The sequence below is a fragment of the Varanus komodoensis genome, unplaced genomic scaffold (assembly GCF_004798865.1).
Source record: "Varanus komodoensis strain SLA01 unplaced genomic scaffold, ASM479886v1 scaffold10, whole genome shotgun sequence".
NCBI lineage: Eukaryota > Metazoa > Chordata > Lepidosauria > Squamata > Varanidae > Varanus > Varanus komodoensis.
In genome coordinates, this window is record NW_025335269.1 from 32,333,086 (window position 1) to 32,345,845 (window position 12,760).

Genomic DNA, 12,760 nt, shown 5'->3' on the forward strand with positions numbered 1-12,760 from the left:
CCGTGGAAGCTGCCTGGGGTGCCCTATGCCCCGAACCCAGCCATCTCCTGGCGGTCATGCTTTCTGAATGTTGTGGTGCAGTGCCTACCTCACAAAAGTACTGAAATGCCCATAACTATGTCCATTCTGAGAGAAAAGTATATTTAAAAAGTTGTATTTAAAGCCAATTTTTCACGAGGATGGATATAGAAACAGGAGGTAAGGGATTGGAGTAGGAGGCACACATGGAGGAGAAACAAACAGCATCATTTGCAAGGAAAGCTCTCGCCTTTCCTTGGAGACATACAAAAGCAGAAGACATGGTTCCTCTGCAAACAGAAGGAGTGCAATGGCAGTATTTTGCTACAGGGTGTATGACCAGGGGAGATGGATAGAGGGAGTAAGACTCAACGGCTTCTCCGGCCCCCTCTCCTCCCCTTTCCCTCCCTTGTGGAGGCAGGATGGAGCAGGGGGCAGAGTGGGGGGCGCAATGAACTGCATGGCCCCACTGGGGCTGAAGGGCTCTGTGCCACCTCTACTGGCAGGCGCTCCAGAGAACCTTGTGAGAGGGTCTCCCACCTGGGCACTTGCCACAGCAGGAGATCAGCAGGCGGGGCCTCCCACCCCTGGGTCTGAGGTAGGGCTCCATTAGAGCCAGGCATGCAAGCCTGTCGAGCTCTCAGGCTGCCTCTCCTGGCTGCCTGGCTCAGTGGGAAGTCTGAGGGGTGCGACATGGGCGAGGGAGGGAGGGAGGAAGGGGGTGGAATGTGGTGGGACAAATGCTCTCCTGCTTCAGGTGGCAGGAGAGGGCTGGGCTTCCCTCAAGCACAGTTGCGATGCTGTGTCTCTTGCCTGGACATGTACAGGGTTATATATTGTGTGGTCCTTTAAAAGAGAACAAGAGAGAAGAGAAACTTCACAATGCTCTGGAGGGCCCTGGTTCAAAGAACTCTGGAATGGGGTTTTATTCTAGTTATCCTTCTGGACTTGTGCAGTAGGTCAGTCCAAGAGAGAGTTGCATGCCAAGGGCATCCAGAGTCGTTCCTGGTATCCTGGGCTACCATGACTGAGTGAAACGCTCTCTAACCTTGGCATCACTGCCTCTTGTTGCAATCCTCTCAGATACAGGGCTCCACAGAAGGACGTCTATTTATTTAAGGAGCTCAGAGGCAGTTGAGTGTTATTTTGGAGCAGCTGACATAAAAGAGTGTATACTACCATGTGAAAACAAAGGACAGTGAAGACATTGGAGTATGAGAAAGGCATTAAAATGTTAAAGCAAGAATACTAGTGTCCTAGCCAAACTTTGCATCAAGGAACACCTGAGTAAAGAGTTGCACTGACAAGAGGCATTGCAAGCTTGCCACTGTTTCCACCTCTTGAACCACAGGTGGGAGAGTGCTCCGGCGGAGCGGGGCCACCACTGAGAAGGCTAACTTATGTGCCACAACCTGGTGACATGCTGTCAGTTGCGGAACAACCAAAAAAGGTCCCCTCAGAAGATGTCAGGGCAGCATCCATTTGCTGTGTACAGGGAAAGGCAGTTGGCTTGGTATCCGACCCCTGAGTTGTTCAGGGGTTCCTTAATGGGTAGTAAATGGTACCAGGGTCTTTTAATACCATGTTTCTCTGAAGCAGACATCACCAGTTAAACTGATGTGGGACAGGGGTTGGGAAACCAAGAATACTGTGAATACATTTTCATTTCATTTCTTACATTTATTTCCCCACAAATAGCCAGAGGTCTTGGGGAGTTTGGAAATATCAAAACCCTAAAAATACGATATTGTAACCTTGGAATGTGAATAAATTTTGTTACACCTTATGAAGGTGGTGTTGGGGAGAACGTGGCAAGGGGATGCTATTTTCAGTCAGTCCTTTGTTTACTGCCATGTGTGAGTCCACTTTAAAGTGTGGGGTGGTTTTTCCTCCCCAGTGGAGCAATTTACCAAAGTTGGAACAAGCCCCAGCAGCCCAGATTGTAGGCTTGGGTTGGAGCACTGAGCGAGGTTCTAAATTTTCCTGGATGGATCTGTATCTGCGTGCTGCACAGCTGTTAACTGTGCATATAGCATCTTGTGCCAGATCTTACAGAAGGCATCCCAGCAATCAGCAGAATTATTTAACTCAATTATTTTTATTAATTTATTGTCTGAAATACTTTAGAGCAAATCCCTTTGATGTACAATATCCTAATCATACCCTCAGGGCATTACGAAGCGCAATGTGTGTGTGAGTGTCTTTAATTCCCCAGTGGTATGATAATATCTTCTTACCAGTATAAATAAATCAATTATTTAAGTCAAATACTTTGATCACTAGGAGCTGCCAGTGGATGTCTGTGCTAAGCAGTTCACAGAGAACAATCCGTGTCTGTTACAACAGTGGTCAGAGTGCTTGTAACTTTTCATTTCCATCTGCTCTCAGAAATTAGATTAGAAGTTGTTCACCAAACATAAATACCTACCTGGAATGATGAGGGACCAAGAATCTTTGTCAAATTGGATGAAGAGCTCTCGTTGCTAAGGGATGCGCTCATCTATCTCAGGTCAAGTAGGTACTGTTCTTCCTTCACATAAGTAACAGAAAATGGATACAATGATTTCTGTTAATGTAATGCAAACTTAGTTCATAAACTCAGTATCACAATAACAATTACGTACCCATATAGATAAAAGGGTATTTTGAATCTCTAGGAACACAAGGTAAATTAGCATTTCATATCATATTAATGAAGTGTTAATTGCTTCTCAAAACGTGTGTGTGTGTGTGTGTGTGTGTGTGTGAGAGAGAGAGAGAGAGAGAGAGAGAGAGAGAGAGAGAGAGAGAGAGAACATGAGCACACTGAATGGGCTCCTGTTGATACTGTCATGGAATGACAGTATTAACTTACAGGACTTTGGTTCTGATGAGTTCATCAAGGAAAAATTGCACTCGTTGTGAAGTGTAATTAGTCATTCAGCTCATAAAGGCCTAAATGGAACAGCAATGTGAGGGTCACAAATATATTTCAAGAAGTCTACATTTTACAAGATAATTTTGCTTAAAAATGCAGTCCAGTAACACAAAGAGGTGTGTGAAAGCATCAGTGGATTCTTCTGGATTCTGCAAGTTGTTTTGGTTCTGAAGCAGAGGAACTATGTAAATTTCACCTTTTAGAAAAAATGTACTGAAATGGAATTGTCACCTGTCTGGCCACTCAAATCCAATAGGTATAGCTGTTCCCAGCATGAAGAAGACCACGATGTGCCGACTTGCCCACCTTGTTGATGTCAAAGATGAGAAGCCTCGCAGAAAAATGGCAACACTAATCCCACATCAACAGGGAATGAAATCCGGGCATTGAAGAACAAAGCCATCAAACCCTTGAGCAAATCCGTCAGTTGTAGTTTCTTCTCCTTCTGAAGGTTTTTCATCCTGAATATGAAGAACTTTGCAATTTGGCAATTTTTTACCATAACCCAACAGAAACAGACATTCACCCATCCCTATTAAAACTTACTCAGCATATGCCTAGGTAGTCTGACTGAGGGAGGCAGCCCCCCTGAAGATGTCTTGCCACCTGAAGCTTGGTGGGCCCTTTTGCCTGAAGAAAGTCTTTGGCCAAGGGTGACTAGCGGGTGGGGGGGTGGTTTGGTGGCAGCAGTGACCGGGACTCCTGGACCACAGGCTTTTATTTGCTGGGGTGAATTATTTGGGTGTGTCCTGGAGGCCCGGCCATCCCCTTGTTCTCTTCTGCCAGCCAGCTGAGCTATGCCAGCTCCTGGGTGATATCCCTCCCTTTCCACAGGCTCTTCCTGGCAGAATAGTGGGAAGCAGGGAAGCAGCAGGGAAAGCTGACCTGGGGACAGGATGGGGAAAGGGCAGTGGCCATTGCCTGGCATCACAGGTGCAGCTGGCCCATGAGCCAAGGTTCCTCACAGAAGGTGACTTTCCATGGACTATCAAGAAAAAAGGTCGCATGCCACTGAAAAAGAGGAAAAGAGAAGATGCTTATTTGCATGCATTTTGGATATAGTCATGTATAGGCACAGGTGGAAATTCAGAAACAATGACTGTAATTCAGAAACAATGACAATAGAATATATTGTATGTCCCACTCTAGTTAGACCAGTGTGATCTTAGTGGCCTGCTCAGGTTCCTTTCCAGGTGTTAGCTGTTGATGGGCAACTTTAAGGCCTCTGTAAGCTCTCCCTTCTTATGGTTCTTTAGCCTTGGACCCCACTGCCCTTTAGGCAGTGGACACCTCCAAAAAAAAAGAGAACACAGAGGCACCCTATAGCCCCTACCCTTCCATTAAGTGACTAAAGTTTATTTCAGAAGAACTATCTTTGCCATTCTTTGAGAGGCTGGAAGAGAGAGAGAGAGAATGAGAAGGGTAAAGGCAAATAGGGCGAGTTCGAGCACCCACCACCATGTCACCACAGGGGATGCCTTGGGATTGGATGGCCATGGGAACACCAAGAAGATGTACACAAGTTATCAACAGGAAGGGACTGATCCTGAGGGAGGAAGTGATGCTTTAATTCTCCAGGGACCAAGCCATTCTGAGCTGGGAAGGCCTTGAGGTCTTCCTTGGGTGCTTCTCTCTGGAAATTCTTCCCACAGGGCAGCAGATGATAAAAGGCTCTGAATGCATTCTTTGGTGGTGGTGGGAATCCAGCTGGGATTCTTTCACCTGCCTTTCCAAACCATTTACAAAGGAGCCCCATGTAATACTCTGCATTTTCTGGGAAAAGCCCAGGGCTGGGCTAAGCTACAGTCTATGGCCTGAGGGGAGAGCATTCCAAGGGCTGGGCGTTGCAACAAACGTTACTTTCACAATCTACCTTTGACAAAGGTCAAACAGTCTTCCCTGAAAGGAAGCGACTTGTGGCACTGCACAATTTCCCTGTAGCACAGGAGAAACGAGCGACGACAGCCGACTATTGATGCACTGGCACTCAAAGGACAAGACAGATCCCCTAGTTCCACATACAGAAACTGACCCAACTGGCAGTAGGCTAGCTTATAGGGTGCAGGGCAAGGGGTGCACATGTCTGTCCTTAAGCATGTCTCTGCCCTTTGCTTAGTGCTCTGCCGGGTACAGGCTATCTGGCCACTCACACCACCGTTGTGGTGCTGCAGCAGTGGCAGGATCAGGATGCATCACACTAGGAGAAAAAAACCTGTTGGAGTGTATGGGCAAGATGGCTGCTGCCTTGCCCGCTTAGTCAACAAGGGGCCTTTCTCAGGGCTGGGTTGGGAGAAGGCAAGCCCATGACACAGCCAGCCAGCCAGCTGCCCACCCACCCAGGCCATCAGCAACCAGGATTGCCGCTTCAGAGGCCCCAGTAATGGTATGTGGCTGGCATTGCTGCGACTCTGAAAGCCCACGTATCTACTACCTGGGGATGGGGATGCTGCCCCCATTCCCCTAATAGTAGAGCCTGGATAGGGACTGTTAGTCATGGTGATCTGTGCATTAGTAACCTCATGAGGACAGTCTCCGAATGCGCTCCATGTGGAGCTGCCCTTGCATTTGGTTTAGAAACTGCAGCGAGTGCAGAATGGAGCTGCTCGTAGGTGGCTGCGCATCTAGGCGTCCGTAGCATCCGTGTAAAAAGACCGGCAACGGCTGCCTGTGCTTAAGGTTATGTTGTTGACACAGAGCGCCCTGCACAGCCTGGGGCCAGGCAGCCTAGCAGAATGCCTTCCCTCATCTGAACCCAGCTGGTCTTTAAGATCTTCAGAGGCAGTTTTGCTGGACAAAAGAATGTCACCAGGGATATCCCACAGGCAGGTCTCCTCAGAGGCAGTGCCCACCTATCCCCCCCCCCCCCGCCCCGCACCCACCCAAATCCTCCACACTGCAGTTTGGGAGACAGATAATATGGGGTGTTTCAAACAACTCCTGAAAACACACTTGTTTACCCAGGCTGTCTCTGGTTTGTAAATCACTGCAGTGAATTATATGCTGCTCCATTTTATGGTTCCCTGTATTATTCTGTATTGTTGCAGCTTGGATTTGTTTTTAAAAGTATGTTTTAAGTGTTTTTCGTATTGTGATTCTAGCTGAAAATATTTTGATAGTGTTTGTAATAGTGAGTTTAAATGTGATTTTTAACCTTTATATTAGCAATGAGATACCCTCATATTAAGTTGTCTATAAGTACTGTGAGTAAATGAAGAGCTCTGCTCAAGCTTTTCCAGTCTTCTCATCACTTGGGGCCAGGGGAAGGAACACAGATGAGGGGTAGTGCAGAGGGTCCCATTAAAGCCAGAAGGGAACAGAGAGACTTCTAGGCTGTACTGAATTCCCAGCAAGAGTTATGATAGGCCTTGAATCCCCCATCTGTAATCCATCTTTTTCAAAAATGGCTGACTTTAGGAAGTCATGTGACTCTTCTCTTAACGCCCGATCCCTTTTCTTTTTTAATCAAAAGATAGAACAGGACATAAGCAGATGGACCACACTCATTATTTTCAGGGTCTATATATGTTCATTATCTTAGGATATTAGATAATTCATTTCATTCATTAGTTTTGTTGGTGCTCTTAACTTGGTTGTTGCCTAGAAGCCAAACATCACCACTAGCTGAGACTTTAACACAATGGATTAACAAGCTATTTAAGACTCTGAGAAGAAAGGTGATGAATGATAGATCCATTTGTAAATAGATTACAAATTAATGAAATATGCAGTCTTTACATAATTGTAGTATGTGTTTCCCACAATTCTGATGCCATTGCAATGTACTGGTTAAAGATAATGAATAAAATGCAAATATATCCCAGGCAAGGTGTTTCCAGAGAAAGGATGGTGCCCATGTAGGATCAAAAGGGATTTATGAAAAGCAAAAGAAGTAAATGAGAGGAAAGGGAAACTTTCATAGGCTGTTGGCCTTGTGAATAGTTTTTATAAGTTAACACAGAGAATGGCTGTTGTGTTAGAATTTAGGGAGAACACCCAAGATACTGCACCTGAGCAAACATGGTTATCCCAGAGTGAAGTCCAGACCAACACAGAAGGTCAGCACAAGGTCCATGCATTGCTTATATCCTATTTAATCCTGAGTACAAGGGGTGGGGTGAACAGGTGTATAAATCTTATGGTGGCTTTCTGCACCACAAAAATGACTTTATGACTATTATGGCACATTTATGAGTTTATTATTGTAACTAAGAAAGGCTTTACAGGTTTGCTGGCTCTGGCTGGATGGCAGAGCTGGTAGTTTATGACTGCTAATTCTAAGAGCGGAACTATTGCCAGCTCCAAGTTTTAGAGGGCCTTCGGGCTCTCATGGGCCTACTCTCTGAGTGGGTCTACCTGCTCACCACCAGTCTCACCAGCTGCTCATCTTCTTTCTCCTCACTGCAACCACCTGCTTGCTTGATGTGAGCAGGTAGGGCATGGCATTTACTGCACCTCTGTCTGACTGACACCATAGGCTGGGCAAGAGAGAGGCAAGTGAACAGCCAGGCTGAGATTATGAACATGGAGGCGCAAGTCCAGGGGGCTCTTGTCAGTGGGCCCCTACTGGGGTATGGACCCTCAGCAAGTGCCCAACCATGCCTATTCTTGAGCTGGCTAGAGATGGAAACCTGTGGAAATGATTTCAGCAAGAGAAAGATCACCAGCTTCTTACCTCTGAATTCCTTCTCTTTGGAGTCTTACCAAAATCTGAACATTTTATTGGGTGCGGCTGGAATTCTGATCTGGATAGGAGGAACATTTCACCAAATTCCTTCCAGGGGAGGAAAAATTCCCCATCAATGTATTGCAGGTGGACTTCCCCGGTAGCAATGTTTGCAGAAATGTCTTCTGAGAAATGTTAGTTCATCTCTAGCAAAAGTCTTGCTTATGCCTTTATGGATTGGAGCTCCCTTTTCATAGTCTTGGACTGAGCTGGCGGCTCCCCCTTTCCCTCTCCCCATAGACAATGGGGGAGAAAAGTAGGGCTAAAACGTCATCAAAGGTAAGAGGTACTGAAAACCAGTGACCTTTCCATATGCAACCCCAGTGCATGCCGTGGTGTAGTGGAGGGTCTCGCAGGGGTCACAGTGGTGGCAGAGATGCCGATATCGTGACACTCGGCTCCGTTCGCCCGTTCCCTCGGCGGTCCTCACAGAAGCTGGGGGCGGGCAGGGAGAATGGCTCTTCCCAGCAACAACATATCGTTCCCCGTTGTAATGCAATGCATTCTGGGCTGGCTTAGCCTTGAATGGGCAATCAGGTCCCCTTAGCTTCTCTACAGAACAGCTTCTGGTGGAGACGCAAGCTGCTGGACCTGGTTTGTTGATCCGGATCGGCACAGCAGCCGGAGGTTTCGGATTCCCCTTGCAGATGTGGCTGCAGGGACTGTCGCAATGAACGCTTGCACTTCAGCATGGGACACCATACCGGCGCATGCAAGAGGGGTCCCAGGTCTTCTAGATGAGGGCTCCTGGTGCCGACTGATATGTACACCTGACTAGCCCATTTTCGAGCTTGGGCTTAAGGTTACTTAAGGACTCAAGGTATGGCAGAGTACATGAAGGGAAGGTGTTGCTTGGCACCTGCAAGGTGACCCCAGGCCTGGAGGTGCCACGGATAAAAGCCCCCTGGACTTGCTCCTCCTCTTAATCAGCAGCCACGTTCTGGCCCAGACATCAGTGTCGGCGCGCTGAGCCTGTGTCGTGAGCTAGGGGCTCCCTCCCTGGCAAGACAGACTCTCCAGCACTTCTTGTAAGCATCTTTATTCTACGTAGAAGTCTCTGAGCATGCACAAAGTAAGACGTTGAACCCTTTCAGTCCCCCTTTGCCCAAGGCTTTGCATAGGAACCCTTCTGGGCCTCTCTCGGGAAGGAGGGGCGCTGTGAAAATGGGTGCACTGCTTTCCACACTCTGAGCCCCTGATTGGGCCAGTCTGCAGCTGTGACAATGGGCCCTTGGGTCCAGCCCCATCCAAGAGACTAGCCATTTCCAAATCCCCTCCCTCAGGTGGGGGGACTGGGCCCCTTGGCTGTCCTTGAACTACTCACATCCAAAGCAGGCTCAGATTGGAACTGAGGGACTGGGTCTGCAGCTGCAGGGCCATCTGCTACAACAACAATTCCGTGGTCAGAGGCTGAGCTTTGAGCCCTGTCTCGGTCAGCCAGCTCCCCATCATCCTCAGACTCTGAGCTACCAGTCCCACCAAAATTGCCAGCTTCTCGTGCGTGCCTGGGAATCTCAGCAGAGTGTGCGCGCACCACAGCCTGTAGGAAAGAACGGGATGTGCTCTCCCTGTTCGCCTTGTGCTACCGGGGCTGCTGTACTTGCACGAGCCCCAGCTTTTGTCTGTGTCATAGGTGCAGAAATAATTCCCATAGCACCAGGCTGTCCACCTTTAAGGAAGGCAGCAGTTTCATATTGGTTTGATTTTTTGCAGTTTAATTATGTTTTTATTGAAAATGCGTAGGGTACATCAACTGTAGATCTTAAAAACATTTAAAATGATTACTGTTGCAATCCTATACAAGTTTAGGTGGAAAATAGCTTACAGCTTTGGGCACGCTCTAGCCAGCCTGGGCATGTAGGGGACTGTAGGCTTTTTTTTCTATCCAGATTTGCATTGGGTTTGATTCTAAACGCACAGACATGCTGCATGAACTTATGGCTATTTACAAAACATTATGTCCAACTGCTTTCAGTGGGACTTATTTCTAGGTAAAGAATTCTAGAATTGCAGGCAAAGTAAAATGAAAGATTTCAGTGATAAACCTGCAAACCTGTACTTATAATAGCAATCACTATTAAAACAGCAGTATGGAAATATTGCATCAGATTCAGTTATCCCAGTGTGCTATGCCCCTGCTTTGGCATGGCCATACTTTCTGTCTAAGCTATCAGCTCATATGTTGAAACACACAGGGAAATATTCACCATTTTGCTTCTGTGACTCAGAATGAAAGTCCACATGTATTGTGCACTGACAAGGTGGCCAAAATTTATCCCGCTCCATAAGCTGCAGATCTGAGATGTTTGCAATCAACTGAACATAATATTTACACTGTGCTGTACTGTCATGTCCATGTGTGGATATACATGGACTCCTGGTCTAGCTTTTCCATTTTTTCATGCCATTATCCCAGTTCTTAAGAATAGCTTGGCAGGATGACCTTGGAGCTCTTGGCTCTTTAGAAAGTAAGATCAATGTATGTGTTAGGCAGACGGGATGGCCAGGATGCCTAACCCATAACTTCCATTTAAAGAGCTGATATGTCTGAGAGCTTCAAGCACGCCATGCCTTTTCTTTAGTGCATCATTTCTCATATGTGCCCCCTCTGTCTGTCTCTCAGACAGTGACAGGGAGCAATCCAGCAAATTTAATGCTCACATCCCATAGATTTCAACTTGATAGAATTAAAGGGAGCTGGTAGAGTATAGCAGTCAAGAATTTAAGCTATAAACATCTTTAACATTCTTAAACATCTCTCCGGTTGATATTCATAGGACTTGAAACGTCATGTTGGCTGGAATGCTTCTTGCTTGTTGCCACCATGGCTTGGGGTCACCTGAGTGCTGTGGGGTAGGGAATGTGCAAAGAGGAGAGTCTCCATAGGTGCAGAGAAGAGCTACAGGTGAGCTGCCACTCTCTCCTGGCTTGCTCTTTGAAACCAGGGGGCATCTTCCGTCCTGTGCCTCGGTGTGGGTGAGTGGTCTGGAAGCTGAGGTATGTTGGCAAATGCATGCTTTCGGTATGTTTCGATTAGTTGCTGGTTTTTGTCATGAAAGGTATACATGTGCATGGACTTGTGATACAAAGGAGGAAGCAGCCTGTAGCAATCCAAAGAGAAGAAATGTGAACAATGTTCTTCAGCTGGAGAAACAGATTTCAACACATGGCTAGAAGTGTTTCTGCTATGAGGAACTGCACATTCCTAAACCTGTTTTTAACTGATGATATCCACCTTTGACTCTGAGGGTTGCATTTACGGACAGTTTGTACACCTCTTGCTAAATACCTTCCTGTTTGGGAAGGATGGTGAAAGCGTTTCTCAAGAGCGAATGCTATTTGTTTGACAGAGCTTTTCTTATTGAATTGTCTGGTTGGACTGATAAGACATGCCCCAGTTTAACGTACAGCTAAGTATAATGCCCTGAGCATAACCACCGGAGAGGAAAGACTGGAAATGTGATCTAATATCAGTATGTGCTTGAAGCCTTTTTTTCTTTTTCTGTTTTGCTTTTGGCAAAGGAATTTGTTTTATGCTGCTCAGGGTCACACCATCCTTACCACATCTTAGGCTTTGACTGCTGCACACGCTCTTTAGAATAACACCCCTCAACTGTTTTGAAAGCTAACTTTATGCTGGCACACTTAGGAAATGAATGTGCATAAAATAGGGAGTTTTACAAGGAGAAATTATGGCTTGATTTTTCAGTCTGTGATATCAAAAGGTGGTTACGTTATTTTAAAGAATGACATATCAGCCAGAATGGGTGCGAGAAGCTTTCTTGAGAACATTCTTTAGGTGGAACGAGGTTTATTCAGAAACAAGGTTGGCTTTTCTGGCATAAAGACCACTTGGTCCATCATTATTAAATTATTATTATTATTAATTTAATTTATGTGCCACCTTTTTACCTCTTATGAGGAACTCAAGGCGGCTTACACAGTTCTCCTCTACTCCATTATTATCCTTACAACAATCACCCTGCCAGGTAGGTCGGGCTGAGAACTTGTGGCTGGCCCAGAGTCAGGCGGTGAGCTTCATGGGTGAGTGGGGACTCGAACCCAGATCTCTCAAGTCTCCAGCCCAACATTCTAACCTCCACACTGGTTACCTGGACCAGGTGAGAAATTGGTTTGACTTTCAGTACAAATTGACCAAGCTCTCCCTTCCCTGAGACTAAATACAATTTAGAACATAACTCTATGCAGGGCTTCTGATGTCAATTGGGGGAAAAAAAAGCTCCAAAGAAAAACCATAAAATTGCACACATTTCAACAATGCACAGGAAATACTGTGGGGAAATACTCACAGACACTCTATTCATTGGAAAAATTGTTTGAAATAATGTCTATGTTTGAAAACTGTGAACAATGCCTAGATTTTGTTAAAAAAACTGCACTCAGAAAATGCATTTTTATTTTACAAAAATAGGTATTTATTATATATTTGTCAAATATACAACCTATTTGATAAAAGGTTCAGGACAAAAAGAGCTTAGCACTGGAAAACTGTGCTTGTTGGATTCACTGTTTGCTATAAAAGTCAGGCTTTCGTGAAGTATCATTTACTGCAGCGCAGTTGCTACAGAGCTTGGCTTGGTGTAGGAAATGCAGGTTCCAATCCGTTCTCTGACATGAATCTCACTCAGATGCCTTGGGCAAGTCACGGCCTCTTGGGGGACAGCTGAGCAACACAAATCTATGTAATAAAGTCCTGATCCTACAAAGAAAGGAAGAAAGGAAGCAAGAGAGCAAGAAAGGCAATTGAGAGGGAGAAGCAGCAACAGAGCATGGGTACTTAACCCCTTCTCCTCCCTCTGCCTTTCCACTCTGAATTGTCTCTGGCTGCTGCTTGAACTTGGAGGTAAAGTGGATTTCAGCTTGCATTTAGATGAAAAGTATATTTGATTTGTCTTACACATTCTCTCCTGAATTAAAAGCATTCATGTATTTTCCAAAAATGTACAGTCGATTGAAATGGGCATTTTCAGAAGAAAACAGACCTAGCATATGAAGCAGATTTCTGTGGCTACCCTGTGACAAGTCAGCTCACCAGCCTATTGCATCCCTCCATTGCTCGCTCATTGATTTCTGCCTCCTTT